The 27,734-nt window shown below is 35.0% G+C and overlaps 55 non-coding genes across 55 annotated transcripts; all 55 read right to left on the reverse strand.

The window, feature by feature from the left end:
- Positions 1-359: 359 nt before the first annotated feature.
- On the reverse strand, positions 360-431 carry Trnaq-uug (transfer RNA glutamine (anticodon UUG)). The gene has a single exon. It is a non-coding gene; the product is annotated as a tRNA-Gln (tRNA).
- A 144-nt stretch (positions 432-575) lies between these two features.
- Trnaq-uug (transfer RNA glutamine (anticodon UUG)) lies at positions 576-647 on the reverse strand. The gene has a single exon. It is a non-coding gene; the product is annotated as a tRNA-Gln (tRNA).
- Positions 648-1,012: 365 nt separating this feature from the next.
- Trnaq-uug (transfer RNA glutamine (anticodon UUG)) lies at positions 1,013-1,084 on the reverse strand. The gene has a single exon. It is a non-coding gene; the product is annotated as a tRNA-Gln (tRNA).
- Positions 1,085-1,231: 147 nt separating this feature from the next.
- Positions 1,232-1,303, reverse strand: Trnaq-uug (transfer RNA glutamine (anticodon UUG)). Its single transcript has one exon. It is a non-coding gene; the product is annotated as a tRNA-Gln (tRNA).
- Positions 1,304-1,664: 361 nt separating this feature from the next.
- Positions 1,665-1,736, reverse strand: Trnaq-uug (transfer RNA glutamine (anticodon UUG)). The gene has a single exon. It is a non-coding gene; the product is annotated as a tRNA-Gln (tRNA).
- A 363-nt stretch (positions 1,737-2,099) lies between these two features.
- Positions 2,100-2,171, reverse strand: Trnaq-uug (transfer RNA glutamine (anticodon UUG)). Its single transcript has one exon. It is a non-coding gene; the product is annotated as a tRNA-Gln (tRNA).
- A 362-nt stretch (positions 2,172-2,533) lies between these two features.
- Positions 2,534-2,605, reverse strand: Trnaq-uug (transfer RNA glutamine (anticodon UUG)). The gene has a single exon. It is a non-coding gene; the product is annotated as a tRNA-Gln (tRNA).
- A 360-nt stretch (positions 2,606-2,965) lies between these two features.
- Trnaq-uug (transfer RNA glutamine (anticodon UUG)) lies at positions 2,966-3,037 on the reverse strand. The gene has a single exon. It is a non-coding gene; the product is annotated as a tRNA-Gln (tRNA).
- A 147-nt stretch (positions 3,038-3,184) lies between these two features.
- Positions 3,185-3,256, reverse strand: Trnaq-uug (transfer RNA glutamine (anticodon UUG)). The gene has a single exon. It is a non-coding gene; the product is annotated as a tRNA-Gln (tRNA).
- A 366-nt stretch (positions 3,257-3,622) lies between these two features.
- Trnak-uuu (transfer RNA lysine (anticodon UUU)) lies at positions 3,623-3,694 on the reverse strand. Its single transcript has one exon. It is a non-coding gene; the product is annotated as a tRNA-Lys (tRNA).
- Positions 3,695-4,058: 364 nt separating this feature from the next.
- On the reverse strand, positions 4,059-4,130 carry Trnaq-uug (transfer RNA glutamine (anticodon UUG)). Its single transcript has one exon. It is a non-coding gene; the product is annotated as a tRNA-Gln (tRNA).
- Positions 4,131-4,930: 800 nt separating this feature from the next.
- Trnaq-uug (transfer RNA glutamine (anticodon UUG)) lies at positions 4,931-5,002 on the reverse strand. The gene has a single exon. It is a non-coding gene; the product is annotated as a tRNA-Gln (tRNA).
- Positions 5,003-5,147: 145 nt separating this feature from the next.
- Positions 5,148-5,219, reverse strand: Trnaq-uug (transfer RNA glutamine (anticodon UUG)). Its single transcript has one exon. It is a non-coding gene; the product is annotated as a tRNA-Gln (tRNA).
- Positions 5,220-5,366: 147 nt separating this feature from the next.
- On the reverse strand, positions 5,367-5,438 carry Trnaq-uug (transfer RNA glutamine (anticodon UUG)). Its single transcript has one exon. It is a non-coding gene; the product is annotated as a tRNA-Gln (tRNA).
- A 364-nt stretch (positions 5,439-5,802) lies between these two features.
- Positions 5,803-5,874, reverse strand: Trnaq-uug (transfer RNA glutamine (anticodon UUG)). Its single transcript has one exon. It is a non-coding gene; the product is annotated as a tRNA-Gln (tRNA).
- Positions 5,875-6,021: 147 nt separating this feature from the next.
- On the reverse strand, positions 6,022-6,093 carry Trnaq-uug (transfer RNA glutamine (anticodon UUG)). The gene has a single exon. It is a non-coding gene; the product is annotated as a tRNA-Gln (tRNA).
- Positions 6,094-6,238: 145 nt separating this feature from the next.
- On the reverse strand, positions 6,239-6,310 carry Trnaq-uug (transfer RNA glutamine (anticodon UUG)). The gene has a single exon. It is a non-coding gene; the product is annotated as a tRNA-Gln (tRNA).
- Positions 6,311-6,894: 584 nt separating this feature from the next.
- Positions 6,895-6,966, reverse strand: Trnaq-uug (transfer RNA glutamine (anticodon UUG)). Its single transcript has one exon. It is a non-coding gene; the product is annotated as a tRNA-Gln (tRNA).
- Positions 6,967-7,112: 146 nt separating this feature from the next.
- Positions 7,113-7,184, reverse strand: Trnaq-uug (transfer RNA glutamine (anticodon UUG)). The gene has a single exon. It is a non-coding gene; the product is annotated as a tRNA-Gln (tRNA).
- Positions 7,185-7,548: 364 nt separating this feature from the next.
- On the reverse strand, positions 7,549-7,620 carry Trnaq-uug (transfer RNA glutamine (anticodon UUG)). Its single transcript has one exon. It is a non-coding gene; the product is annotated as a tRNA-Gln (tRNA).
- Positions 7,621-7,767: 147 nt separating this feature from the next.
- On the reverse strand, positions 7,768-7,839 carry Trnaq-uug (transfer RNA glutamine (anticodon UUG)). Its single transcript has one exon. It is a non-coding gene; the product is annotated as a tRNA-Gln (tRNA).
- A 366-nt stretch (positions 7,840-8,205) lies between these two features.
- Trnaq-uug (transfer RNA glutamine (anticodon UUG)) lies at positions 8,206-8,277 on the reverse strand. Its single transcript has one exon. It is a non-coding gene; the product is annotated as a tRNA-Gln (tRNA).
- Positions 8,278-8,421: 144 nt separating this feature from the next.
- Trnaq-uug (transfer RNA glutamine (anticodon UUG)) lies at positions 8,422-8,493 on the reverse strand. The gene has a single exon. It is a non-coding gene; the product is annotated as a tRNA-Gln (tRNA).
- Positions 8,494-8,858: 365 nt separating this feature from the next.
- Trnaq-uug (transfer RNA glutamine (anticodon UUG)) lies at positions 8,859-8,930 on the reverse strand. Its single transcript has one exon. It is a non-coding gene; the product is annotated as a tRNA-Gln (tRNA).
- Positions 8,931-9,077: 147 nt separating this feature from the next.
- Positions 9,078-9,149, reverse strand: Trnaq-uug (transfer RNA glutamine (anticodon UUG)). Its single transcript has one exon. It is a non-coding gene; the product is annotated as a tRNA-Gln (tRNA).
- Positions 9,150-9,296: 147 nt separating this feature from the next.
- Positions 9,297-9,368, reverse strand: Trnak-uuu (transfer RNA lysine (anticodon UUU)). Its single transcript has one exon. It is a non-coding gene; the product is annotated as a tRNA-Lys (tRNA).
- A 364-nt stretch (positions 9,369-9,732) lies between these two features.
- Positions 9,733-9,804, reverse strand: Trnaq-uug (transfer RNA glutamine (anticodon UUG)). Its single transcript has one exon. It is a non-coding gene; the product is annotated as a tRNA-Gln (tRNA).
- An 800-nt stretch (positions 9,805-10,604) lies between these two features.
- Trnaq-uug (transfer RNA glutamine (anticodon UUG)) lies at positions 10,605-10,676 on the reverse strand. The gene has a single exon. It is a non-coding gene; the product is annotated as a tRNA-Gln (tRNA).
- Positions 10,677-10,821: 145 nt separating this feature from the next.
- Positions 10,822-10,893, reverse strand: Trnaq-uug (transfer RNA glutamine (anticodon UUG)). Its single transcript has one exon. It is a non-coding gene; the product is annotated as a tRNA-Gln (tRNA).
- Positions 10,894-11,040: 147 nt separating this feature from the next.
- Positions 11,041-11,112, reverse strand: Trnaq-uug (transfer RNA glutamine (anticodon UUG)). Its single transcript has one exon. It is a non-coding gene; the product is annotated as a tRNA-Gln (tRNA).
- A 364-nt stretch (positions 11,113-11,476) lies between these two features.
- On the reverse strand, positions 11,477-11,548 carry Trnaq-uug (transfer RNA glutamine (anticodon UUG)). The gene has a single exon. It is a non-coding gene; the product is annotated as a tRNA-Gln (tRNA).
- A 147-nt stretch (positions 11,549-11,695) lies between these two features.
- Trnaq-uug (transfer RNA glutamine (anticodon UUG)) lies at positions 11,696-11,767 on the reverse strand. The gene has a single exon. It is a non-coding gene; the product is annotated as a tRNA-Gln (tRNA).
- A 145-nt stretch (positions 11,768-11,912) lies between these two features.
- Trnaq-uug (transfer RNA glutamine (anticodon UUG)) lies at positions 11,913-11,984 on the reverse strand. The gene has a single exon. It is a non-coding gene; the product is annotated as a tRNA-Gln (tRNA).
- A 584-nt stretch (positions 11,985-12,568) lies between these two features.
- On the reverse strand, positions 12,569-12,640 carry Trnaq-uug (transfer RNA glutamine (anticodon UUG)). The gene has a single exon. It is a non-coding gene; the product is annotated as a tRNA-Gln (tRNA).
- A 146-nt stretch (positions 12,641-12,786) lies between these two features.
- On the reverse strand, positions 12,787-12,858 carry Trnaq-uug (transfer RNA glutamine (anticodon UUG)). Its single transcript has one exon. It is a non-coding gene; the product is annotated as a tRNA-Gln (tRNA).
- A 364-nt stretch (positions 12,859-13,222) lies between these two features.
- Positions 13,223-13,294, reverse strand: Trnaq-uug (transfer RNA glutamine (anticodon UUG)). Its single transcript has one exon. It is a non-coding gene; the product is annotated as a tRNA-Gln (tRNA).
- A 147-nt stretch (positions 13,295-13,441) lies between these two features.
- Trnaq-uug (transfer RNA glutamine (anticodon UUG)) lies at positions 13,442-13,513 on the reverse strand. The gene has a single exon. It is a non-coding gene; the product is annotated as a tRNA-Gln (tRNA).
- Positions 13,514-13,879: 366 nt separating this feature from the next.
- On the reverse strand, positions 13,880-13,951 carry Trnaq-uug (transfer RNA glutamine (anticodon UUG)). Its single transcript has one exon. It is a non-coding gene; the product is annotated as a tRNA-Gln (tRNA).
- A 144-nt stretch (positions 13,952-14,095) lies between these two features.
- Trnaq-uug (transfer RNA glutamine (anticodon UUG)) lies at positions 14,096-14,167 on the reverse strand. The gene has a single exon. It is a non-coding gene; the product is annotated as a tRNA-Gln (tRNA).
- A 365-nt stretch (positions 14,168-14,532) lies between these two features.
- On the reverse strand, positions 14,533-14,604 carry Trnaq-uug (transfer RNA glutamine (anticodon UUG)). The gene has a single exon. It is a non-coding gene; the product is annotated as a tRNA-Gln (tRNA).
- A 147-nt stretch (positions 14,605-14,751) lies between these two features.
- On the reverse strand, positions 14,752-14,823 carry Trnaq-uug (transfer RNA glutamine (anticodon UUG)). The gene has a single exon. It is a non-coding gene; the product is annotated as a tRNA-Gln (tRNA).
- A 361-nt stretch (positions 14,824-15,184) lies between these two features.
- Positions 15,185-15,256, reverse strand: Trnaq-uug (transfer RNA glutamine (anticodon UUG)). Its single transcript has one exon. It is a non-coding gene; the product is annotated as a tRNA-Gln (tRNA).
- Positions 15,257-15,619: 363 nt separating this feature from the next.
- On the reverse strand, positions 15,620-15,691 carry Trnaq-uug (transfer RNA glutamine (anticodon UUG)). Its single transcript has one exon. It is a non-coding gene; the product is annotated as a tRNA-Gln (tRNA).
- A 145-nt stretch (positions 15,692-15,836) lies between these two features.
- Positions 15,837-15,908, reverse strand: Trnaq-uug (transfer RNA glutamine (anticodon UUG)). Its single transcript has one exon. It is a non-coding gene; the product is annotated as a tRNA-Gln (tRNA).
- Positions 15,909-16,053: 145 nt separating this feature from the next.
- Trnaq-uug (transfer RNA glutamine (anticodon UUG)) lies at positions 16,054-16,125 on the reverse strand. The gene has a single exon. It is a non-coding gene; the product is annotated as a tRNA-Gln (tRNA).
- Positions 16,126-16,272: 147 nt separating this feature from the next.
- Trnaq-uug (transfer RNA glutamine (anticodon UUG)) lies at positions 16,273-16,344 on the reverse strand. The gene has a single exon. It is a non-coding gene; the product is annotated as a tRNA-Gln (tRNA).
- A 146-nt stretch (positions 16,345-16,490) lies between these two features.
- On the reverse strand, positions 16,491-16,562 carry Trnaq-uug (transfer RNA glutamine (anticodon UUG)). The gene has a single exon. It is a non-coding gene; the product is annotated as a tRNA-Gln (tRNA).
- Positions 16,563-16,707: 145 nt separating this feature from the next.
- Positions 16,708-16,781, reverse strand: Trnaq-uug (transfer RNA glutamine (anticodon UUG)). The gene has a single exon. It is a non-coding gene; the product is annotated as a tRNA-Gln (tRNA).
- Positions 16,782-16,928: 147 nt separating this feature from the next.
- Positions 16,929-17,000, reverse strand: Trnaq-uug (transfer RNA glutamine (anticodon UUG)). The gene has a single exon. It is a non-coding gene; the product is annotated as a tRNA-Gln (tRNA).
- Positions 17,001-17,145: 145 nt separating this feature from the next.
- Positions 17,146-17,217, reverse strand: Trnaq-uug (transfer RNA glutamine (anticodon UUG)). Its single transcript has one exon. It is a non-coding gene; the product is annotated as a tRNA-Gln (tRNA).
- A 147-nt stretch (positions 17,218-17,364) lies between these two features.
- Positions 17,365-17,436, reverse strand: Trnaq-uug (transfer RNA glutamine (anticodon UUG)). Its single transcript has one exon. It is a non-coding gene; the product is annotated as a tRNA-Gln (tRNA).
- Positions 17,437-17,580: 144 nt separating this feature from the next.
- Positions 17,581-17,652, reverse strand: Trnaq-uug (transfer RNA glutamine (anticodon UUG)). Its single transcript has one exon. It is a non-coding gene; the product is annotated as a tRNA-Gln (tRNA).
- Positions 17,653-18,671: 1,019 nt separating this feature from the next.
- On the reverse strand, positions 18,672-18,743 carry Trnar-ucg (transfer RNA arginine (anticodon UCG)). Its single transcript has one exon. It is a non-coding gene; the product is annotated as a tRNA-Arg (tRNA).
- Positions 18,744-25,800: 7,057 nt separating this feature from the next.
- On the reverse strand, positions 25,801-25,872 carry Trnaq-uug (transfer RNA glutamine (anticodon UUG)). Its single transcript has one exon. It is a non-coding gene; the product is annotated as a tRNA-Gln (tRNA).
- Positions 25,873-26,673: 801 nt separating this feature from the next.
- Positions 26,674-26,745, reverse strand: Trnaq-uug (transfer RNA glutamine (anticodon UUG)). The gene has a single exon. It is a non-coding gene; the product is annotated as a tRNA-Gln (tRNA).
- Positions 26,746-27,734: the final 989 nt, after the last annotated feature.

Consider the following 27,734-nt stretch of genomic DNA (forward strand, 5'->3'; position numbering starts at 1 on the left):
TACCACAACTCATTAACGATAACATTATATAAATTAATGAATGTCAGACATGAATTATACAAAGAAGCACAAAACATTCTTAATTATTTGTACTTGTGGTGATCTTGATTCAAATTTCAGATTAAAAGGAAATGTACAAGAGGTTCTACCGAGATTTGCACTCAGATCACTGGATTAAAAGTCCAGAGTTCTAACCATTACACCATAGAACCTTATAGTTACCACAACTCATTAACGATAACATTATATAAATTAATGAATGTCAGACATGAATTATACAAAGAAGCACAAAACATTCTTAATTATTTGTACTCGAGGTGACCTTGATTCAAATTTCAGATTAAAAGGAAATGTACAAGAGGTTCTACCGAGATTTGAACTCGGATCGCTGGATTCAAAGTCCAGAGTACTAACCATTACACTATAGAACCTTATAGTTACCACAACTCATTAACGATAACATTATATACTAATGAATGTCAGACATGAATTATACAAAGAAGCACAAAACATTCTTAATTATTTGTACTTGTGGTGATCTTGATCAAATTTCAGCTTAAAAGGAAATGTACAAGAGGTTCTACCGAGATTTAAACTCGGATCGCTGGATTCAAAGTCCAGAGTGGTTACCATTACACCATAGAACCTTATAGTTACCACAACTCATCAACGATAACATTATATAAATTAATGAATGTCAGACATGAATTATACAAAGAAGCACAAAACATTCTTAATTATTTGTACTTGTGGTGATCTTGATTCCAATTTCAGATTAAAAGGAAATGTACAAGAGGTTCTACCGAGATTTGCACTCAGATCACTGGATTAAAAGTCCAGAGTTCTAACCATTACACCATAGAACCTTATAGTTACCACAACTCATTAACGATAACATTATATAAATATATGAATGTCAGACATGAATTATACAAAGAAGCACAAAACATTCTTAATTATTTGTACTCTTGGTTATCTTGATCAAATTTCAGATTAAAAGGAAATGTACAAGAGGTTCTACCGAGATTTGAACTCGGATCGCTGGATTCAAAGTCCAGAGTGCTAACCATTACACCATAGAACCTTATAGTTACCACAACGCATCAACGATAACATTATATAAATTAATGAATGTCAGACATGAATTATACAAAGAAGCACAAAACATTCTTAACTATTTGTACTCGTGGTGACCTTGATTCAAATTTCAGATTAAAAGGAAATGTACAAGAGGTTCTACCGAGATTTGAACTCGGATCGCTGGATTCAAAGTCCAGAGTGCTAACCATTACACTATAGAACCTTATAGTTACCACAACTCATTAACGATAACATTATATACTAATGAATGTCAGACATGAATTATACAAAGAAGCACAAAACATTCTTAATTATTTGTACTTGTGGTGATCTTGATTCAAATTTCAGATTAAAAGGAAATGTACAAGAGGTTCTACCGAGATTTGCACTCAGATCACTGGATTAAAAGTCCAGAGTTCTAACCATTACACCATAGAACCTTATAGTTTCCACAACTCATTAACGATAAAATTATATACTAATGAATGTCAGACATGAATTATACAAACAAGTACAAAATATTCTTAATTATTTTTACTCGTGGTGATCTTGATCAAATTTCAGCTTAAAAGGAAATGTACAAGAGGTTCTACCGAGATTTTAACTCGGATTGCTGGATTCAAAGTCCAGAGTGCTAACCATTACACCATAGAACCTTATAGTTACCACAACTCATCAACGATAACATTATATAAATTAATGAATGTCAGACATGAATTATACAAAGAAGCACAAAACATTCTTAATTATTTGTACTCGTGGTGATCTTGATTCAAATTTCACATTAAAAGGAAATGTACAAGAGGTTCTACCGAGATTTGCACTCAGATCACTGGATTAAAAGTCCAGAGTTCTAACCATTACACCATAGAACCTTATAGTTTCCACAACTCATTAACGATAAAATTATATACTAATGAATGTCAGACATGAATTATACAAACAAGTACAAAATATTCTTAATTATTTTTACTCGTGGTGATCTTGATCAAATTTCAGCTTAAAAGGAAATGTACAAGAGATTCTACCGAGATTTGAACTCGGATCGCTGGATTCAAAGCCCAGAGTGCTAACCATTACACCATAGAACCTTATAGTTACCACAACTCATTAACGATAAAATCATATACTAATGAATGTCAGACATGAATTATACAAAGAAGCACAAAACATTCTTAATTAGTTGTACTCGTGGTGATCTTGATTAAAATTTCACATTAAAAGTAAATGTACAAGAGGGTCTACCGAGATTTGACCTCGGATCGCTGGATTCAAAGCCCAGAGTGCTAACCATTACACCATAGAACCTTATAGTTACCACAACTCATTAACGATAAAATAATATACTAATGAATGTCAGACAGTAATTATACAAAGAAGCACAAAACATTCTTAATTATTTGTACTCGTGGTGATCTTGATTCAAATTTCAGATTAAAAGGAAGTGTACAAGAGGTTCTACCAAGATTTGAACTCGGACCGCTGGATTCAAAGTCCAGAGTGCTAACCATTACACCATAGAACCTTATAGTTACCACAACTCATTATCGATAAAATTATATACAAATGAATGTCAGACATGAATTATACAAACAAGTACAAAACATTCTTATTATTTTTACTCGTGGTGATCTTGATCAAATTTCAGATTAAAAAGAAATGTACAAGAGGTTATACCGAGATTTGAACTCGGATCGCTGGATGAAAAGCCCAGAGTGCTAACCATTACACCATAGAACCTTATAGTTACCACAACTCATTAACGATAAAATGATATACTAATGAATGTCAGACATGAATTATACAAAGAAGCACAAAACATTCTTAATTATTTGTACTCGTGGTGATCTTGATTCAAATTTCAGATTAAAAGGAAATGTACAAGAGGTTCTACCGAGATTTGAACTCGGATCGCTGGATTCAAAGTCCAGAGTGCTAACCATTACACCATAGAAACTTATAGTTACCACAACTCATTAACGATAAAATTATATAAATTAATGAATGTCAGACATGAATTATACAAAGAAGCACAAAACATTCTTAATTATTTGTACTCGTGGTGACCTTGATTAAAATTTCAGATTAAAAGGAAATGTACAAGAGGTTCTTCCGAGATTTGAACTCGGATCGCTGGATTCAAAGTCCAGAGTGCTAACCATTACACCATAGAACCTTATAGTTACCACAACTCATTAACGATAACATTATATAAATGTATGAATGTCACACATTAATTATACAAAGAAGCACAAAACATTCTTAATTATATGTACTCGTGGTGACCATGATTTAAATTTCAGATTAAAAGGAAATGTACAAGAGGGTCTACCGAGATTTGAACTCGCATCACTGGATTCAAAGTCCAGAGCGCTAACCATTACACCATAGAACCTTATAGTTACCACAACATATTAACGATAACATTATATAAATTAATGAATGTCAGACATGAATTATACAAAGAAGCACAAAACATTCTTAATTATTTGTACTCGTGGTGATCTTGATTAAAATTTCAGATTAAAAGGAAATGTACAAGAGGTTCTACCGAGATTTGAACTCGGATCGCTGGATTAAAAGTCCAGAGTACTAACCATTACACCATAGAACCTTATAGTTACCACAACTCATTAACGATAACATTATATACTAATGATTGTCATACATGTATTATACAAAGAAGCACAAAATATTCTTAATTATTTGTACTTGTGGTGATCTTGATTCAAATTTCAGATTAAAAGGAAATGTACAAGAGGTTCTACCGAGATTTGCACTCAGATCACTGGATTAAAAGTCCAGAGTTCTAACCATTACACACTAGAACCTTATAGTTACCACAACTCATTAACGATAACATTATATAAATTAATGAATGTCAGACATGAATTATACAAAGAAGCACAAAACATTCTTAATTATTTGTACTCGTGGTGATCTTGATTCAAATTTCAGATTAAAAGGAAATGTACAAGAGGTTCTACCGAGATTTTAACTCGGATCGCTGGATTCAAAGTCCAGAGTGGTAACCATTACACCATAGAACCTTGTAGTTACCACAACTCATTAACGATAAAATTATATACTAATGAATGTTAGACCTGAATTATACAAAGAAGCATAAAACATTCTTAATTATTTGTACTCGTGGTGATCTTGATTCAAATTTCACATTAAAAGGAAATGTACAAGAGGTTCTACCGAGATGCGAACTCAGATCACTGGATTCAAAGGCCAGAGTGCTAACCATTACACCATAGAACCTTATAGTTTCCACAACTCATTAACGATAAAATTATATACTAATGAATGTCAGACATGAATTATACAAAGAAGCACAAAACAGTCTTAATAATTTGTACTCGTTGTGACCTTGATTCAAATTTCAGATTAAAAGGAAATGTACAAGAAGTTCTACCGATATTTGAACTCCGATGACTGGATTCAAAGTCCAGAGTGCTAACCATTACACCATAGAACCTTATAGTTACCACAGCTCATTAACGATAACATTATATAAATTAATGAATGTCAGACATGAATTATACAAAGAAGCACAAAACATTCTTAATTATTTGTACTTGTGGTGATCTTGATTCAAATTTCAGATTAAAAGGAAATGTACAAGAGGTTCTACCGAGATTTGCACTCAGATCACTGGATTAAAAGTCCAGAGTTCTAACCATTACACCATAGAACCTTATAGTTACCACAACTCATTAACGATAACATTATATAAATTAATGAATGTCAGACATGAATTATACAAAGAAGCACAAAACATTCTTAATTATTTGTACTCCTGGTGATCTTGATTCAAATTTCAGATTAAAAGGAAATGTACAAGAGGTTCTACCGAGATTTGAACTCGGATCACTGGATTCAAAGTCCAGAGTGGTTACCATTACACCATAGAACCTTGTAGTTACCACAACTCATTAACGATAAAATTATATACTAATGAATGTTAGACATGAATTATACAAAGAAGCACAAAACATTCTTAATTATTTGTACTCGTGGTGATCTTGATTAAAATTTCACATTAAAAGGAAATGTGTAAGAGGTTCTACCGAGATGCGAACTCAGATCACTGGATTCAAAGTCCAGAGTGCTAACCATTACACCATAGAACCTTACAGTTACCACAACTCATTAACGATAACATTATATAAATTAATGAATGTCAGACATGAATTATACAAAGAAGCACAAAACATTCTTAATTATTTGTACTCGTGGTGATCTTGATTCAAATTTCAGATTAAAAGGAAATGTACAAGAGGTTCTACCGAGATTTGAACTCGGATCGCTGGATTCAAAGCCCAGAGTGCTAACCATTACACCATAGAACCTTATAGTTACCACAACTCATTAACGATAAAATCATATACTAATGAATGTCAGACATGAATTATACAAAGAAGCACAAAACATTCTTAATTTTTTGTACTCGTGGTGATCTTGATTCAAATTTCAGATTAAAAGGAAATGTACAAGAGGTTCTACCGAGATTTGAACTCGGATCGCTGGATTCCAAGTCCACAGTGCTAACCATTACACCATAGAAACTTATAGTTACCACAACTCATTAACGATAACATTATATAAATTAATGAATGTCAGACACGAATTATACAAAGAAGCACAAAACATTCTTAATTATTTGTACTCGTGGTGACCTTGATTAAAATTTCAGATTAAAAGGAAATGTACAAGGGGTTCTACCAAGATTTTAACTCAGATCACTGGATTCAAAGTCCAGAGTGCTAACCATTACACCATAGAACCTTATAGTTACCACAACTCATTAACGATAACATTATATGAATTAATGAATGTCAGACATGAATTATACAAAAAAGCACAAAACATTCTTAATTATTTGTACTCGTGGTGATCTTGATTCAAATTTCAGATTAAAAGGAAATGTACAAGGGGTTCTACCGAGATTTTAACTCAGATCACTGGATTCAAAGTCCAGAGTGCTAACCATTACACCATAGAACCTTATAGTCACCACAACTCATCAACGATAAAATTATATACTAATGAATGTCAGACATGAATTATACAAAGAAGCACAAAACATTCTTAATTATTTGTACTCGTTGTGATCTTGATTCAAATTTCAGATTAAAAGGAAATGTACAAGAGGTTCTACCGAGATTTGAACTCGGATCGCTGGATTCAAAGTCCAGAGTGCTAACCATTACACCATAGAAACTTACAGTTACCGCAAAACATTAACGATAACATTATATAAATTAATGAATGTCAGACATGAATTATACAAAGAAGCACAAAACATTCTTAATTATTTGTACTCGTGGTGACCTTCATTAAAATTTAAGATTAATAGGAAATGTACAAGAGGTTCTAACGAGATTTGAACTCGGATCGCTGGATTCAAAGTCCTGAGTGCTAACCATTACACCATAGAACCTCATAGTTACCACTACTCATTAACGATAACATTATATAAATAAATGAATGTCAGACATGAACTATACACAGAAGCACAAAACATTCTTAATTATTTGTAACGTGGTGATCTTGATTCAAATTTCAGATTAAAAGGAAATGTACAAGAGGTTCTACCGAGATTTGCACTCGGATCGCTGGTTTCAAAGTCCAGAGTGCTAACCATTACACCATAGAACCTTACAGTTACCACAACTCATTAACGATAACATTATATAAATTAATGAATGTCAGACATGAATTATACAAAGAAGCACAAAACAATCTTAATTATTTGTACCCGTGGTGATCTTGATCTGAATTTCAGATTAAAAGGAAATGTTCAAGAGGTTCTACCGAGATTTGAACTCGGATCGCTGGATTCAAAGTCCAGAGTGCTAACCATTACACCATAGAACCTTATAGTTACCACAACTCATTAACGATAACATTATATAAATATATGAATGTCAGACATGAATTATACAAAGAAGCACAAAACATTCTTAATTATTTGTACTCTTGGTTATCTTGATCAAATTTCAGATTAAAAGGAAATGTACAAGAGGTTCTACCGAGATTTGAACTCGGATCGCTGGATTCAAAGTCCAGAGTGCTAACCATTACACCATAGAACCTTATAGTTACCACAACTCATCAACGATAACATTATATAAATTAATGAATGTCAGACATGAATTATACAAAGAAGCACAAAACATTCTTAATTATTTGTACTTGTGGTGATCTTGATTCCAATTTCAGATTAAAAGTAAATGTACAAGAGGTTCTACCGAGATTTGCACTCAGATCACTGGATTAAAAGTCCAGAGTTCTAACCATTACACCATAGAACCTTATAGTTACCACAACTCATTAACGATAACATTATATAAATATATGAATGTCAGACATGAATTATACAAAGAAGCACAAAACATTCTTAATTATTTGTACTCTTGGTTATCTTGATCAAATTTCAGATTAAAAGGAAATGTACAAAGGTTCTACCGAGATTTGAACTCGGATCGCTGGATTCAAAGTCCAGAGTGCTAACCATTACACCATAGAACCTTATAGTTACCACAACTCATCAACGATAACATTATATAAATTAATGAATGTCAGACATGAATTATACAAAGAAGCACAAAACATTCTTAATTATTTGTACTCGTGGTGACCTTGATTACAATTTCAGATTAAAAGGAAATGTACAAGAGGTTCTACCGAGATTTGAACTCGGATCGCTGGATTCAAAGTCCAGAGTGCTAACCATTACACTATAGAACCTTATAGTTACCACAACTCATTAACGATAACATTATATAAATTAATGAATGTCAGACATGAATTATACAAAGAAGCACAAAACATTCTTAATTATTTGTACTTGTGGTGATCTTGATTCAAATTTCAGATTAAAAGGAAATGTACAAGAGGTTCTACCGAGATTTGCACTCAGATCACTGGATTAAAAGTCCAGAGTTCTAACCATTACACCATAGAACCTTATAGTTACCACAACTCATTAACTATAACATTATATAAATTAATGAATGTCAGACATGAATTATACAAAGAAGCACAAAACATTCTTAATTATTTGTACTCGAGGTGACCTTGATTCAAATTTCAGATTAAAAGGAAATGTACAAGAGGTTCTACCGAGATTTGAACTCGGATCGCTGGATTCAAAGTCCAGAGTGCTAACCATTACACTATAGAACCTTATAGTTACCACAACTCATTAACGATAACATTATATACTAATGAATGTCAGACATGAATTATACAAAGAAGCACAAAACATTCTTAATTATTTGTACTTGTGGTGATCTTGATCAAATTTCAGCTTAAAAGGAAATGTACAAGAGGTTCTACCGAGATTTAAACTCGGATCGCTGGATTCAAAGTCCAGAGTGCTAACCATTACACCATAGAACCTTATAGTTACCACAACTCATCAACGATAACATTATATAAATTAATGAATGTCAGACATGAATTATACAAAGAAGCACAAAACATTCTTAATTATTTGTACTTGTGGTGATCTTGATTCCAATTTCAGATTAAAAGGAAATGTACAAGAGGTTCTACCGAGATTTGCACTCAGATCACTGGATTAAAAGTCCAGAGTTCTAACCATTACACCATAGAACCTTATAGTTACCACAACTCATTAACGATAACATTATATAAATATATGAATGTCAGACATGAATTATACAAAGAAGCACAAAACATTCTTAATTATTTGTACTCTTGGTTATCTTGATCAAATTTCAGATTAAAAGGAAATGTACAAGAGGTTCTACCGAGATTTGAACTCGGATCGCTGGATTCAAAGTCCAGAGTGCTAACCATTACACCATAGAACCTTATAGTTGCCACAACGCATCAACGATAACATTATATAAATTAATGAATGTCAGACATGAATTATACAAAGAAGCACAAAACATTCTTAACTATTTGTACTCGTGGTGACCTTGATTCAAATTTCAGATTAAAAGGAAATGTACAAGAGGTTCTACCGAGATTTGAACTCGGATCGCTGGATTCAAAGTCCAGAGTGCTAACCATTACACTATAGAACCTTATAGTTACCACAACTCATTAACGATAACATTATATAAATTAATGAATGTCAGACATGAATTATACAAAGAAGCACAAAACATTCTTAATTATTTGTACTCGTGGTGATCTTGATTAAAATTTCAGATTAAAAGGAAATGTACAAGAGGTTCTACCGAGATTTGAACTCGGATCGCTGGATTAAAAGTCCAGAGTACTAACCATTACACCATAGAACCTTATAGTTACCACAACTCATTAACGATAACATTATATACTAATGATTGTCATACATGTATTATACAAAGAAGCACAAAATATTCTTAATTATTTGTACTTGTGGTGATCTTGATTCAAATTTCAGATTAAAAGGAAATGTACAAGAGGTTCTACCGAGATTTGCACTCAGATCACTGGATTAAAAGTCCAGAGTTCTAACCATTACACACTAGAACCTTATAGTTACCACAACTCATTAACGATAACATTATATAAATTAATGAATGTCAGACATGAATTATACAAAGAAGCACAAAACATTCTTAATTATTTGTACTCGTGGTGATCTTGATTCAAATTTCAGATTAAAAGGAAATGTACAAGAGGTTCTACCGAGATTTTAACTCGGATCGCTGGATTCAAAGTCCAGAGTGGTAACCATTACACCATAGAACCTTGTAGTTACCACAACTCATTAACGATAAAATTATATACTAATGAATGTTAGACCTGAATTATACAAAGAAGCATAAAACATTCTTAATTATTTGTACTCGTGGTGATCTTGATTCAAATTTCACATTAAAAGGAAATGTACAAGAGGTTCTACCGAGATGCGAACTCAGATCACTGGATTCAAAGGCCAGAGTGCTAACCATTACACCATAGAACCTTATAGTTTCCACAACTCATTAACGATAAAATTATATACTAATGAATGTCAGACATGAATTATACAAAGAAGCACAAAACAGTCTTAATAATTTGTACTCGTTGTGACCTTGATTCAAATTTCAGATTAAAAGGAAATGTACAAGAAGTTCTACCGATATTTGAACTCCGATGACTGGATTCAAAGTCCAGAGTGCTAACCATTACACCATAGAACCTTATAGTTACCACAACTCATTAACGATAACATTATATAAATTAATGAATGTCAGACATGAATTATACAAAGAAGCACAAAACATTCTTAATTATTTGTACTTGTGGTGATCTTGATTCAAATTTCAGATTAAAAGGAAATGTACAAGAGGTTCTACCGAGATTTGCACTCAGATCACTGGATTAAAAGTCCAGAGTTCTAACCATTACACCATAGAACCTTATAGTTACCACAACTCATTAACGATAACATTATATAAATTAATGAATGTCAGACATGAATTATACAAAGAAGCACAAAACATTCTTAATTATTTGTACTCCTGGTGATCTTGATTCAAATTTCAGATTAAAAGGAAATGTACAAGAGGTTCTACCGAGATTTGAACTCGGATCACTGGATTCAAAGTCCAGAGTGGTTACCATTACACCATAGAACCTTGTAGTTACCACAACTCATTAACGATAAAATTATATACTAATGAATGTTAGACATGAATTATACAAAGAAGCACAAAACATTCTTAATTATTTGTACTCGTGGTGATCTTGATTAAAATTTCACATTAAAAGGAAATGTGTAAGAGGTTCTACCGAGATGCGAACTCAGATCACTGGATTCAAAGTCCAGAGTGCTAACCATTACACCATAGAACCTTACAGTTACCACAACTCATTAACGATAACATTATATAAATTAATGAATGTCAGACATGAATTATACAAAGAAGCACAAAACATTCTTAATTATTTGTACTCGTGGTGATCTTGATTCAAATTTCAGATTAAAAGGAAATGTACAAGAGGTTCTACCGAGATTTGAACTCGGATCGCTGGATTCAAAGCCCAGAGTGCTAACCATTACACCATAGAACCTTATAGTTACCACAACTCATTAACGATAAAATCATATACTAATGAATGTCAGACATGAATTATACAAAGAAGCACAAAACATTCTTAATTTTTTGTACTCGTGGTGATCTTGATTCAAATTTCAGATTAAAAGGAAATGTACAAGAGGTTCTACCGAGATTTGAACTCGGATCGCTGGATTCCAAGTCCACAGTGCTAACCATTACACCATAGAAACTTATAGTTACCACAACTCATTAACGATAACATTATATAAATTAATGAATGTCAGACACGAATTATACAAAGAAGCACAAAACATTCTTAATTATTTGTACTCGTGGTGACCTTGATTAAAATTTCAGATTAAAAGGAAATGTACAAGGGGTTCTACCAAGATTTTAACTCAGATCACTGGATTCAAAGTCCAGAGTGCTAACCATTACACCATAGAACCTTATAGTTACCACAACTCATTAACGATAACATTATATGAATTAATGAATGTCAGACATGAATTATACAAAAAAGCACAAAACATTCTTAATTATTTGTACTCGTGGTGATCTTGATTCAAATTTCAGATTAAAAGGAAATGTACAAGGGGTTCTACCGAGATTTTAACTCAGATCACTGGATTCAAAGTCCAGAGTGCTAACCATTACACCATAGAACCTTATAGTCACCACAACTCATCAACGATAAAATTATATACTAATGAATGTCAGACATGAATTATACAAAGAAGCACAAAACATTCTTAATTATTTGTACTCGTTGTGATCTTGATTCAAATTTCAGATTAAAAGGAAATGTACAAGAGGTTCTACCGAGATTTGAACTCGGATCGCTGGATTCAAAGTCCAGAGTGCTAACCATTACACCATAGAAACTTACAGTTACCGCAAAACATTAACGATAACATTATATAAATTAATGAATGTCAGACATGAATTATACAAAGAAGCACAAAACATTCTTAATTATTTGTACTCGTGGTGACCTTCATTAAAATTTAAGATTAATAGGAAATGTACAAGAGGTTCTAACGAGATTTGAACTCGGATCGCTGGATTCAAAGTCCTGAGTGCTAACCATTACACCATAGAACCTCATAGTTACCACTACTCATTAACGATAACATTATATAAATAAATGAATGTCAGACATGAACTATACACAGAAGCACAAAACATTCTTAATTATTTGTAACGTGGTGATCTTGATTCAAATTTCAGATTAAAAGGAAATGTACAAGAGGTTCTACCGAGATTTGCACTCGGATCGCTGGTTTCAAAGTCCAGAGTGCTAACCATTACACCATAGAACCTTACAGTTACCACAACTCATTAACGATAACATTATATAAATTAATGAATGTCAGACATGAATTATACAAAGAAGCACAAAACAATCTTAATTATTTGTACCCGTGGTGATCTTGATCTGAATTTCAGATTAAAAGGAAATGTTCAAGAGGTTCTACCGAGATTTGAACTCGGATCGCTGGATTCAAAGTCCAGAGTGCTAACCATTACACCATAGAACCTTATAGTTACCACAACTCATTAACGATAACATTATATAAATATATGAATGTCAGACATGAATTATACAAAGAAGCACAAAACATTCTTAATTATTTGTACTCTTGGTTATCTTGATCAAATTTCAGATTAAAAGGAAATGTACAAGAGGTTCTACCGAGATTTGAACTCGGATCGCTGGATTCAAAGTCCAGAGTGCTAACCATTACACCATAGAACCTTATAGTTACCACAACTCATCAACGATAACATTATATAAATTAATGAATGTCAGACATGAATTATACAAAGAAGCACAAAACATTCTTAATTATTTGTACTTGTGGTGATCTTGATTCCAATTTCAGATTAAAAGTAAATGTACAAGAGGTTCTACCGAGATTTGCACTCAGATCACTGGATTAAAAGTCCAGAGTTCTAACCATTACACCATAGAACCTTATAGTTACCACAACTCATTAACGATAACATTATATAAATATATGAATGTCAGACATGAATTATACAAAGAAGCACAAAACATTCTTAATTATTTGTACTCTTGGTTATCTTGATCAAATTTCAGATTAAAAGGAAATGTACAAAGGTTCTACCGAGATTTGAACTCGGATCGCTGGATTCAAAGTCCAGAGTGCTAACCATTACACCATAGAACCTTATAGTTACCACAACTCATCAACGATAACATTATATAAATTAATGAATGTCAGACATGAATTATACAAAGAAGCACAAAACATTCTTAATTATTTGTACTCGTGGTGACCTTGATTACAATTTCAGATTAAAAGGAAATGTACAAGAGGTTCTACCGAGATTTGAACTCGGATCGCTGGATTCAAAGTCCAGAGTGCTAACCATTACACTATAGAACCTTATAGTTACCACAACTCATTAACGATAACATTATATAAATTAATGAATGTCAGACATGAATTATACAAAGAAGCACAAAACATTCTTAATTATTTGTACTTGTGGTGATCTTGATTCAAATTTCAGATTAAAAGGAAATGTACAAGAGGTTCTACCGAGATTTGCACTCAGATCACTGGATTAAAAGTCCAGAGTTCTAACCATTACACCATAGAACCTTATAGTTACCACAACTCATTAACTATAACATTATATAAATTAATGAATGTCAGACATGAATTATACAAAGAAGCACAAAACATTCTTAATTATTTGTACTCGAGGTGACCTTGATTCAAATTTCAGATTAAAAGGAAATGTACAAGAGGTTCTACCGAGATTTGAACTCGGATCGCTGGATTCAAAGTCCAGAGTGCTAACCATTACACTATAGAACCTTATAGTTACCACAACTCATTAACGATAACATTATATACTAATGAATGTCAGACATGAATTATACAAAGAAGCACAAAACATTCTTAATTATTTGTACTTGTGGTGATCTTGATCAAATTTCAGCTTAAAAGGAAATGTACAAGAGGTTCTACCGAGATTTAAACTCGGATCGCTGGATTCAAAGTCCAGAGTGCTAACCATTACACCATAGAACCTTATAGTTACCACAACTCATCAACGATAACATTATATAAATTAATGAATGTCAGACATGAATTATACAAAGAAGCACAAAACATTCTTAATTATTTGTACTTGTGGTGATCTTGATTCCAATTTCAGATTAAAAGGAAATGTACAAGAGGTTCTACCGAGATTTGCACTCAGATCACTGGATTAAAAGTCCAGAGTTCTAACCATTACACCATAGAACCTTATAGTTACCACAACTCATTAACGATAACATTATATAAATATATGAATGTCAGACATGAATTATACAAAGAAGCACAAAACATTCTTAATTATTTGTACTCTTGGTTATCTTGATCAAATTTCAGATTAAAAGGAAATGTACAAGAGGTTCTACCGAGATTTGAACTCGGATCGCTGGATTCAAAGTCCAGAGTGCTAACCATTACACCATAGAACCTTATAGTTGCCACAACGCATCAACGATAACATTATATAAATTAATGAATGTCAGACATGAATTATACAAAGAAGCACAAAACATTCTTAACTATTTGTACTCGTGGTGACCTTGATTCAAATTTCAGATTAAAAGGAAATGTACAAGAGGTTCTACCGAGATTTGAACTCGGATCGCTGGATTCAAAGTCCAGAGTGCTAACCATTACACTATAGAACCTTATAGTTACCACAACTCATTAACGATAACATTATATACTAATGAATGTCAGACATGAATTATACAAAGAAGCACAAAACATTCTTAATTATTTGTACTTGTGGTGATCTTGATTCAAATTTCAGATTAAAAGGAAATGTACAAGAGGTTCTACCGAGATTTGCACTCAGATCACTGGATTAAAAGTCCAGAGTTCTAACCATTACACCATAGAACCTTATAGTTTCCACAACTCATTAACGATAAAATTATATACTAATGAATGTCAGACATGAATTATACAAACAAGTACAAAATATTCTTAATTATTTTTACTCGTGGTGATCTTGATCAAATTTCAGCTTAAAAGGAAATGTACAAGAGGTTCTACCGAGATTTTAACTCGGATTGCTGGATTCAAAGTCCAGAGTGCTAACCATTACACCATAGAACCTTATAGTTACCACAACTCATCAACGATAACATTATATAAATTAATGAATGTCAGACATGAATTATACAAAGAAGCACAAAACATTCTTAATTATTTGTACTCGTGGTGATCTTGATTCAAATTTCACATTAAAAGGAAATGTACAAGAGGTTCTACCGAGATTTGCACTCAGATCACTGGATTAAAAGTCCAGAGTTCTAACCATTACACCATAGAACCTTATAGTTTCCACAACTCATTAACGATAAAATTATATACTAATGAATGTCAGACATGAATTATACAAACAAGTACAAAATATTCTTAATTATTTTTACTCGTGGTGATCTTGATCAAATTTCAGCTTAAAAGGAAATGTACAAGAGGTTCTACCGAGATTTGAACTCGGATCGCTGGATTCAAAGTCCAGAGTGCTAACCATTACACTATAGAACCTTATAGTTACCACAACTAATTAACGATAACATTATATACTAATGAATGTCAGACATGAATTATACAAAGAAGCACAAAACATTCTTAATTATTTGTACTCGTGGTGATCTTGATTCAAATTTCACATTAAAAGGAAATGTACAAGAGGTTCTACCGAGATGCGAACTCAGATCACTGGAGTCAAAGTCCAGAGTGCTAACCATTACACCATAGAACCTTATAGTTTCCACAACTCATTAACGATAAAATTATATACTAATGAATGTCAGACATGAATTATACAAAGAAGCACAAAACATTCTTAATTATTTGTACTCGTGGTGATCTTGATTCAAATTTCAGATTAAAAGGAAATGTTCAAGAGGTTCTACCGAGATTTGAACTCGGATCACTGGATTCAAAGTCCAGAGTGCTAACCATTACACCATAGAAACTTACAGTTACCACAACTCATTAACGATAAAATTATATAAATTAATGAATGTCAGACATGAATTATACAAAGAAGCACAAAACATTCTTAATTATTTGTACTCGTGGTGACCTTCATTAAAATTTAAGATTAAAAGGAAATGTACAAGAGGTTCTAACGAGATTTGAACTCGGATCGCTGGATTCAAAGTCCAGAGTGCTAACCATTACACCATAGAACCTTATAGTTACCACAACTCATTAACGATAACATTATATAAATAAATGAATGTCAGACATGAATTATACAAAGAAGCACAAAACATTCTTAATTATTTGTAACGTGGTGATCTTGATTCAAATTTCAGATTAAAAGGAAATGTACAAGAGGTTCTACCGAGATTTGAACTCGGATCGCTGGTTTCAAAGTCCAGAGTGCTAACCATTACGCCATAGAACCTTACAGTTACCACAACTCATTAACGATAAAATTATATAAATTAATGAATGTCAGACATGAATTATACAAAGAAGCACAAAACATTCTTAATTATTTGTACCCGTGGTGATCTTGATTTGAATCTCAGATTAAAAGGAAATGTACAAGACGTTCTACCGAGATTTGAACTCGGATCGCTGGATTCAAAGTCCAGAGTGCTAACCATTACACCATAGAACCTTATAGTTACCACAACTCATTAACAATAAAATTATATAAATATATGAATGTCAGACATGAATTATACAAAGCAGCACAAAACATTCTTAATTATTTGTACTCTTGGTGATCTTGAATCAAATTTCAGATTAAAAGTAAATGTACAAGAGGTTCTACCGAGATTTGAATTCGGATCGCTGGATTCAAAGTCCAGAGTGCTAACCATTACACCATAGAACCTTATAGTTTCCACAACATATTAACGATAAAATTATATACTAATGAATGTCAGACATGAATTATACAAAGAAGCACAAAACATTCTTAATTATTTGTACTCGTGGTGACCTTGATTACAATTTCAGATTAAAAGGATATGTACAAGAGGTTCTACCGAGATTTGAACTCGGTTCGCTGGATTCAATGTCCAGAGTGCTAACCATTACACCATAGAACCTTATAGTTACCACAACTCATTAACGATAACATTATATAAATGTATGAACGTCAGACATGAATTATACAAAGAAGCACAAAACATTCTTAATTATGTGTACTCTTGGTGATCTTGATTCAAATTTCAGATTAAAAGGAAATGTACAAGAGGTTCTACCGAGATTCGAACTCGAATCGCTGGATTCAAAGTCCAGAGTGCTCACCATTACACCATAGAACCTTATAGTTACCACAACGCATTAACGATAAAATGATATACTAATGAATGTCAGACATGAATTATACAAAGAAGCACAAAACATTCTTAATTATTTGTACTCGTGGTGATCTTGATCAAATTTCAGATTAAAAGGAAATGTACAAGAGGTTCTACCGAGATTGGAACTCGGATCGCTGGATTCAAAGTCCAGAGTGCTAACCATTACACCATAGAACCTTATAGTTACCACAACTCATCAACGATAAAATTATATGAATTAATGAATGTCAGACATGAATTATACAAAGAAGCACAAAACATTCTTAATTATTTGTACTCGTGGTGACCTTGATTCCAATTTCAGATTAAAAGGAAATGTTCAAATGGTTCTACCGAGATTTGAACTCGGATCGCTTGATTCAAAGTCCAGAGTGCTAAATATTACACCATAGAACCTTCTAGTTACGACAGCTCATTAACGATAACATTATATATTAATGAATGTAAGATATGAATTATACAAAGAAGCACAAAACATTCTTAATTATTTGTACTCGTGGTTACCTTTATTCAAATTTCAGATTAAAAGCAAATTTACAAGAGCTTCTACTGAGATGTGATCTCGGATCGCTGGATTCAAAGTCCAGAGTGCTAACCATTACACCATAGACCCTTATAGTACCCACAACTCATTAACGATAACATTATATAAATTCATGAATGTCGGATATGAATTATACAAAGAAGCACAAAACATTCTTAATTATGTGTAATCGTGGTGACCTTGATTCAAATTTCAAGTTAAAAGGAAATGTACAAGTTGTTCTACAGAGATTTGAACTCGGATCGCTTTATTCAATGTCCAGAGTGCTAACCATTACACCATAGAACCTTATAGTTACCACAACTCATTAATGATAACATTATATAAATTTATGAATGTCAGATATGATTTATACAAAGAAGCACAAAACATTCTTAATTATTTGTACTCGTGGTTACCTTGATTAACATTTCAGATTAAAAAGAAATGTACAAGAGATTCTACCGGGATTAGAACTCGGATTGCTGGATTAAAAGTCCAGAGCGCTAACCATTATACCATATAACCTTATAGTTACCACAACTCATTAACTATAACATTATTTAAATTAATGAAGTTAAGATATGAATTTGTACAAAGAAGCACAAAACATTCTTAATTATTTGTACTCGTGGTGAGGATTCAAATTTCAGATTAAAAGGAAATGTGCAAGAGGTACTACCGAGATTTGAACTCGGATCGCTGGATTCGAAGTCCAGAGTGCTCACCATTACACCATAGAACCTTATAGTACCCATAAATTATTTACGATAAAATTATATAAATAATTGTATGTCAGATATGAATTATACAAAAAAGCACAAAACATTCTTAATTATTTGTACGCGTGGTGACCTTGATTCAAATTTAAGATTAAAAGGAAATGTACAAGAGGTTGTACCGAGATTTGAACTCGGATCGCTTGATTCAAAGTCCAGAGTGTTAACCATTACACCATAGAACCTTATAGTTGCCACAACTCATTAACGATAACATTATATATTAATGAATGTCTGATATTAATTATACAAAGAAGCACTAAACATTCTTAATTACTTGTACTCGTGGTGACTTTGATTCAATTTCACATTAAATGGAAATGTACAAGAGGTTCTACCGACATTTGAACTCAGATCGCAGGATTCAAAGTTCAGAGTGCTAACCATTACACCATAGAACCTTATAGTTACCACAACTCATTAACGATAACATTATATACTAATGAATGTCAGACATTAATTATACAAAGAAGCACGAAACATTCTTAATTATTTTTACTCGTGGTGACCTTGATTCAAATTTCAGTTAAAAAGGAAATGTACAAGAGGTACTTCAGAGATTTGAACTCGCAGCGCTGGATTCAAAGTCCAGAGCGCTAACCATTACACCATAGACCCTTATAGTGACCACACATCATTAACGATAATATTATATATATATATATATATATGAATGTCAAATATGAATTACACAAAGAAGCACAAAACATTCTTAATTATTTGTACTCGTTGTGACCTTGATTCCAATTTCAGATTAAAAGGAAATGTACAAGAGGTTCTACCGAGATTATAACTCGGACCGCTTGATTCAAAGTCCAGAGTGCTAACCATTACACCATAGAACCTTGTAGTTACCACGAATCATTAACGATAACATTATATATTAATGAATGTCAGATATGAATTATGCAAAGAAGCACAAAACATTCTTAATTATTTGTACTCGTGGTGACCTTGATTGGAATTTCAGATTAAAAGGAAATTTGCAAGATGTTCTACCGACATTTGAACTCGGATCACTGGATTCAAAGTCCAGAGTGCTAACCATTACACGATAGAACCTTATAGTTACCACAACTTATTAACGATAATATTATATACTAATGAATGTCAGATATGAATTATACAACGAAGCACAAAACATTCTTAAATATTTGTACTCGTGGTGACCTTGATTCAAATTTCAGATTAAAAGGAAATGTACAAGAGGTACTACCGAGATTTGAACTCGGATCCCTGGATTCACAGTCCAGAGGGCTAATTAATACACCATAGAACCTTATAGTTACCACAACTCATTAACGATAACATTATAAAAATTAATGAATGTTAGATATGAATTATACATATCCAATCAGGTGATTCAGCCAATCCACAATCCAAGGAATAGACTGGCCCATGTGTGCACAATGGAATCTCCCAATGTGCCATAGATAGTTCTCCTCTTTCATGAGAAGTAACTTTAGTCTTTGTCAAGTTATCCACAACTCTAACGCTGACCGAAAGTCCACTACACAATCCAACATGGCGCTACGAACAGGATTCAAGACAGAAGATTGGGAAGACTATTTCCTCAAAGCAGGCATTGCTGCCGATTCCGCCAAGAGCTACGCTGCAACTTTTGTGAAGGAAAAACTGAGGAAAGAAAACCTTCAAGTAATGGATCGAGCCATGCTAAGATAATTGGGAATCACAACAATGGGAGAAGCTCTGTCTATCCTTCGACAAGCCAAGGAGCCCGCTACCCAGACCACCTATGCTAAGGCACCAGCTGCCAGGCCTCCCCAACTTCATCTCGAAATGACCCCTCAACAATTCAGAAAATTTAGGATTGACTGGGAAATATTTACCAGAATAACGGACATGCCAACTTCTCAGGCCAATACCCAGTTATACAGTTGCGCTGATGAATCCGTTCAAAACGCAATCATAAATACGTACCCTAAATTCTTCACCACCAACCCAGACAAGCTGCTAGAGATGACAGAAGCATTGGTAACTCAAAAATCAAATCCCATGGTCCATCGGATGACATTTGCAGCTATATCACAGCATGAAGATGAACCCATCCAACAATACCTTGTTCGTCTTAGGTCCACGGCCATAGACTGTAATTTCTCATGCCCCAACTGCGATCACGACCTGTCCGACATTTACATCAAGGACCAATTTATCAAAGGGATATCGAATGATACGCTTCAGACCGATCTACTGGCAAAAGCCGGGTTGCTAAAAACTCTCAACCAAAATATCTGTCATGCTAAGGCATTTGAGTCTGAACTACGGGACCAAACCGCAATGACTGATACCTCAGACATAGCTACAGTCCGGATGTCAATGTATCGCAAAAAAAAAAAAACACAGTGCTGTACGGACTAGCAGAGGCAATATTCGCACTAGCTCTACTGCTACTCACAACGATAACATTGCTGATAAAGAACCCCGTCAAACCTGCATAGGTTGCGGTAGTCACCAACACGGTACTCCAAGGACAAGTGCCCGCCATTTAACATGTCCGGCATGGAATCAAATGTGCAACACTTGTGGGAAACTTAACCATTTCTCAGCAGTGTGCCGGACAAAGAAATATCGCCCGGCAGTGATAAAGAGTTTTGAAGACCAAGAAGCTCCCATGAATACACTCATGGCCCATATCACATTCGATCAAATGAGGGGCACCATTATGACTACAGAAGGTGATCTGTTAACTGAAATAAATGCATCAGTAATCCCATTCTAACCAAAACCAGATCCCAGACGAGCTGTCAATATCCCTAGGAGTTGTAGTACAACGCTAAAGGTTTTTCCCGACAGTCGTGCCGCCATTTGTCTTGGGGGACCAAAGCATTTAATCAAAATGGGCCTCACAGAGATTAGTCTTATCCAATCAAGAAAGATCATACGAACAGTTGGAGGTTTCACACTCATGTGTCAGGGTTGGCTACCAGTTGAGTTTGTGGTCAGAGGGAAAACAACTAAACAAGCCCTCTACATATGCAAGGGCATACAACGGCTTTATCTCAGCAGAGCAGCCTGCATCGATGTGGGAATATTGCACAAACATTTTCCAAACCCTTTAGCAGACGTACATGAAGAGGTAGACACCGAGTCTAAAAAGTGTGTAGATCAATTGCCAAATCGCCCCAAAAACCTCCCTTTTCCCGCAACAGAAGATAACATAGGCAAACTTAAGAGCTGGCTCCTAGAAAAGTTTGCCAAAACGACATTCAACAAAGATGGGATATTTCCAGCCATGTCCGGCCCAGCTGCCCACATTCACCTCAAAGAGGGAGCAATCCCTAAAGCCAGGCATAACCCAATTCCTGTACCCTTCCACTTCAAGGAACCAGTAAGACAAGCCCTTTGGAAGGATGTAGAAAAAGGTATCATAGCTCCAGTACCCGTGGGTATGCCTACTGATTGGTGCAGTACTATGGTAATAACTGCCAAAAAGAATGGTAATCCAAGGAGAACAATAGATTACCAACACCTTAACTCTCAATGCAAGCGAGAAACCCACCATACTGGGTCGCCATTCCAGTTGGCACTGCAAGTGCCACCTAGAACAAAGAAAACAGTCCTAGACGCTGTTGATGGATACCACTCGATTCTCTTAGACAAAGAATCTCAACCATTAACCACCTTCATAACTGAGTGGGGAAGATACATGTATCTTAGGATGCCTCAAGGATATGTCGCATCTGGGGATGCTTACACTCGTAGATACGATGAGATAATAAAAGATATCCCACGCAAGGTGAAGATAGTAGACGATACCCTGCTATATGACTCTAGCATTGAGGGAGCCTTTTATCATACCTTTGATTTTCTGCTCCAATGTGCTAAGAATGGAATTGTGCTCAACACCGACAAATTCCAATTCTGTCAGGATGTTGTACAATTTGGAGGCCTCCAGATAACTTCTTCAGGAGTGACCCCTTCTGAGTCCATGATACAAGCGATACAGGATTTTCCAGTCCCAAAGACAATTACTGATGCCAGATCATGGTTTGGGCTTGTCAACCAAGTAGCCTGGGCATATTCACTGGGTCCAGTTATGGTGCCTTTTCGGGACCTCGTCAAACAAAACTCCAAATTTGCTTGGAATCAAAACCTTGAAGACGAATTCAAAGATTCCAAGCGAGTCATAATTCACCTAGTGCAGAAGGGGGTAGCAACATTTGACAAAGACAGAGCAACTTGCCTTGCTCCAGATTGGAGCAAAGAAGGAATGGGCTTCCTACTCCTACAAAAACATTGCCAATGTACCATGGAAAAAGCCCCAATCTGCTGTTCCGAAGGTTGGCATCTGATATATGCCGGCAGCAGATTTTGCACGGATGCTGAGCGCAGATACGCACCAATAGAGGGTGAGGCAGCAGCAATAGCATGGGCATTGGAGAAATGCCGTATGTTCGTCATGGGTTCTCCAAACATCATAGTGGTCACAGACCATGAACCTCTGAAGGGGATATTTGGCGATCGTGATCTGAGCAAGATCCAAAACCCCCGGCTCTTTAGACTCAAGGAAAAGACCCTGAGATACAGATTTACCATACAGCATTGCCCCGGGAAGTGGCACAGAGGCCCTGATGCAGTTTCCCGCCACCCAGTGGCGATGGTGCAAGCCCTCCTCGATGTATTTCCAACAAAACCCTCTCAAATGGATATACTGGAGTCGAACAACATAAGCAACATAACAGAGTCAACAGCCTTAATAGCAACATTTGCAGACAGCAGTAATATAGCCATGCTATCACCAGACCTAATTCGTTCAGCAGGTCGTCGCGATCAACAATATAATAAATTAATAGACACAATACAGCAAGGCTTCCCAAAAACACATAATCTCACTGCGCCCGAAATCCGTGAGTATTGGGAGGTGAGGCACCGCCTTAGCACTGACAATGGTTTAGTATTGTTGGACCGAAGGATCGTCATCCCAAAAACACAACGAAAAAAGGTCCTACACTGCCTGCATTGTGCACACCAAGGAGTAGTCGGCATGAAAGCACGTGCCAACGAATCGGTGTACTGGCCAGGGATGGATGCATCAATCCGCAGTATTAGGGCGAATTGCATGGTATGCTCAAAGTGGCCATTCCAACAAATCGTCATGGATAGGCTAACTGGTTGGCTAATTTTATACCGCCTAGAATCAGGTCACACTACTACAACCAAATTGATGTCCATATGCCGACAACTGTTCCAAACATATGGTGCCCCAGAAGAACTCAGCACCGATGGCGGCCAACCTTTCACCTCCAGCACATTCCAAGAATTTCTGAAAACATGATGTGTTAGGCACAGATTATCTTCTGTTGCGTATCCCCAATCCAATGGCAGGGCAGAGCTCGCAGTAAAAACTGCAAAGAGGATTGTGAAAGGAAACACAGGCCCCTACGGTTCCTTGGACAATGACAGTGTTGCCCGGGCCATCTTGCAGTATCGGAATACCCCAATCCAAAGCATTGGCCTATCACCGGCCCAATTATTACTTCACCGTCGACTACGTGACTCCATCCCATCACAGCCAATCCTCTACAAGCCTCATCCTGAATGGGTGTCAGCAGCACAACATCGCGAGGAAATGCTCCACCACCGCAATGCAAAAATAGTAGAAAGATACAATAAATATACCCACAACCTTCCACCATTACAAGCTGGTGACACTGTAGCCATCCAAAATCCAGTCAATCGCAGATGGAACACAACGGGCAAAATCATCAGTTCCCTACCAGATCGACAATACCGAATCAGGGTTAACGGATCCAGAAGGATCACACTTAGGAACCGCCGCTTCCTCAGAAAATGCGAACTTAAGCCTGCACCAACCCCAATACCAAGTGCAGCACTAGGACCAACAATTCCCTCAAGCCGTACTACATTCTTGCATCTCCCACTATCTCCCTGTAATAGCACATACACAGCAACCAAACCCCAACAACAAACCACACATATATCCCCACGCTTTCAATCAAGGATTCCCCGAGCTCTTTCTAGGTTACTACCACACAACAAACTAGGCCTAAAAGTGAGATACACCTCTCACACAACCCAGCCTACTCGTGGGGAGGGGAAGAGGGGAGATGTAGAATAATCAAAAGAACTGTGTTCGTCAATAACGCACAACAACAACAACAACAATAATAATAATAGCAGCAACACTTACCAAGGGTCCAGCTTATGCACAAGACAGACATCAGATTGAGCTGGACTGGGGGCTTGTATTTATGTACAAGCATATCCAATCAGGTGATTCAGCCAATCACAATCCAAGGAATAGACTGGCCCATGTGTGCACAATGGAATCTCCCATTGTGCCATAAATAGTTCTCCTCTTTAATGAGAAGTAACTTTAGTCTTTGTCAAGTTATCCACAACTTGAACGCTGACCGAAAGACCACTACACAATCCAACACTAACCATTACACCATAGAACCTTACAGTTACAACAACTCATTAACGATAACATTATATAAATTAATGAATGTAAGATATGAATTATACAAAGAAGAACAAAACATTCTTAATTATTTGTACTCGTGGTGACCTAGATTAAAATTTAAGATTAATAGGAAATGTACAAGAAGTGCTACCGAGATTTGACCTCGGATCGCTGGATTACAGTCCAGAGTGCTAACCATTACACCATAGAACCTTATAGCAACAACTCGTTAATGATAAAATTATATAAATTAATGAATGTCGGATATGAATTATACAAAGAAGCACAAAACATTCTTAATTATTTGTACTCGTGGTGACCTTGGTTCAAATTTCAGATTAAAAGGAAATGTACAAGAGGTTCTACCGAGATTTGAACTCGGATCGTTGGATTCAAAGTCCAGAGTGCTAACCATTACACTATAAACCTTATAGTTTGCACAACTCATTAGCGATCTGATTATATAAAAAAATGAATATCAGATATGAATTATCAAAAGAAGCACAAAACATTCTTAATTATTTGTACTCGTGGTGACCTTGAGTAAAATATCAGATTAAAAGGAAATGTACAGGAGGTTCTACCGAGATTTGAACTCGGATCGCTGGATTCAAAGTCCAGAGCGCAAACCATTACACCATAGAACCTTGTAGTTACCACAACGCATTAACGATAACATTATATTAATTAATGAATGTAAGATATGAATTATACAAAAAAACACAAAACATTCTTAATTATTTGTACTCGTGGTGACCTTGATTTAAATTTCAGTTTAAAAGGACGTGTACAAGAGGTTCTACCGAGATTTGAACTTGGATGGCTTGATTCAAAGTCCAGATGCAACCCATTACACCATAGATCTTATATACCGACGACTCATCAACGATAACATTATATAAATTAATGAATGTCAGATATGAATTATACAAAGAAGCACAAAACATTCCAAATTATTCGTACTCGTGGTGACCTTGATTTAAATGTCTGATGAAAAGGTCATGTAAAAGAGGTTCTACCGAGACTTGAACTCGGATCGCTTGATTCGAAGTCAATAGTGCTAACCATTACACCATAGATGCTTATAGTGACCACAACTTATTTACAATAACATTATATCAATTAATGAATGTCATACATGAATTATACAAAGAAGCACAAAACATTCTTAATTATTTGTACTCGTGGTTACCTTGATTCAAATTTCAGAATAAAAGGAAATGTACAAGAGGTTCTACCGAGATATGAACTCGGGTCGCTGGATTTAAAGCCCAGAGTGCTAACCATCACACCATAGAACCTTTTAGTTACCACAACTCATTAACAATAACATTATATAAATTAATGAATGTCAGATATAAATTATACAAAGAAGCAAAAAACATTCCAAATTATTCGTACTCGTGGTGACCTTGATTCAAATGTCTGATGAAAAGGTCATGTAAAAGAGGTTCTACCGAGACTTGAACTCGGATCACTGGATTCAAAGTCCAGAGTGCTACCCATTACACCATAGAACCTTATGGTTACGACAACTCATTAACGATTACATTATATGAATTAATGAATGTCAGATATGATTATAAAAACAAGCAAAATACATTCTTAATAATTAGTACTCGTGGTAACCTTGATTCAAATGTCAGATTAAAAGGAAATGTACAAGAGGTTCTACCGAGATTTGACCTCGAATCGCTGGATTCAAAGTCCAGAGTGCTAACCATTACACCATAGAACCTAACACTTACCACAACTCATTAACGATAACATTTTATTAATTAATGAATGTCAGCTATGAATTATACACAGAAGCACGAAACATTCTCAATTACTTGTACTCGTGGTGACCTTGATTCAAATGTCAGATTCAATGGAAATATACAAGAGGAACTACCGAGATTTGAACTCGGACCGCTGAATTATAAGTACAGAGTGCTAACCATCACACCACAGAACCTTATAGTTGCCACAACACATTAACGATCTGATTATATAAATTAATGAATGTCAGATATGAATTATACAAAGAAACACAAAACATTCTTAATTATTTGTACTCGTGGTGACCTTAATTCAAATTTAAGATTGAAAGGAAATTTACAAGCGGTTCCACCGAGATCTGTACTCGGATCGCTGGATTCAAAGTCCAGAGTTCTAACGATTACACCAGAGAACCTTATAGTTTGCACAAATCATTAGCGATCTGATTATATAAATTAATGAATATCAGATATGAATTATACAAAGAAGCACAAAACATTCTTAATTATTTGTACTCGTGGTGACCTTGATTCAAATTTCAGATTAAAAGCAAATGTACAAGAGGTTCTACCGAGATTTGAACTCGGATCGCTGGATTCAAAGTCCAGAGTTCTAACCATCACACACTGGAACGTTACCACAACTCATGTACGATAACATTATATAAATTACTGAATGTCAGATCTGAATTATCAAAAGAAGCACAAAAACTTCCTTAATTATTTGTACTCGTGGTGACCTTGATTCA

This window comes from Euprymna scolopes, chromosome 7, assembly GCF_053919585.1.
Source record: "Euprymna scolopes isolate OS-2025 chromosome 7, ASM5391958v1, whole genome shotgun sequence".
In the NCBI taxonomy this organism is placed as follows: Eukaryota; Metazoa; Mollusca; class Cephalopoda; order Sepiida; family Sepiolidae; genus Euprymna; species Euprymna scolopes.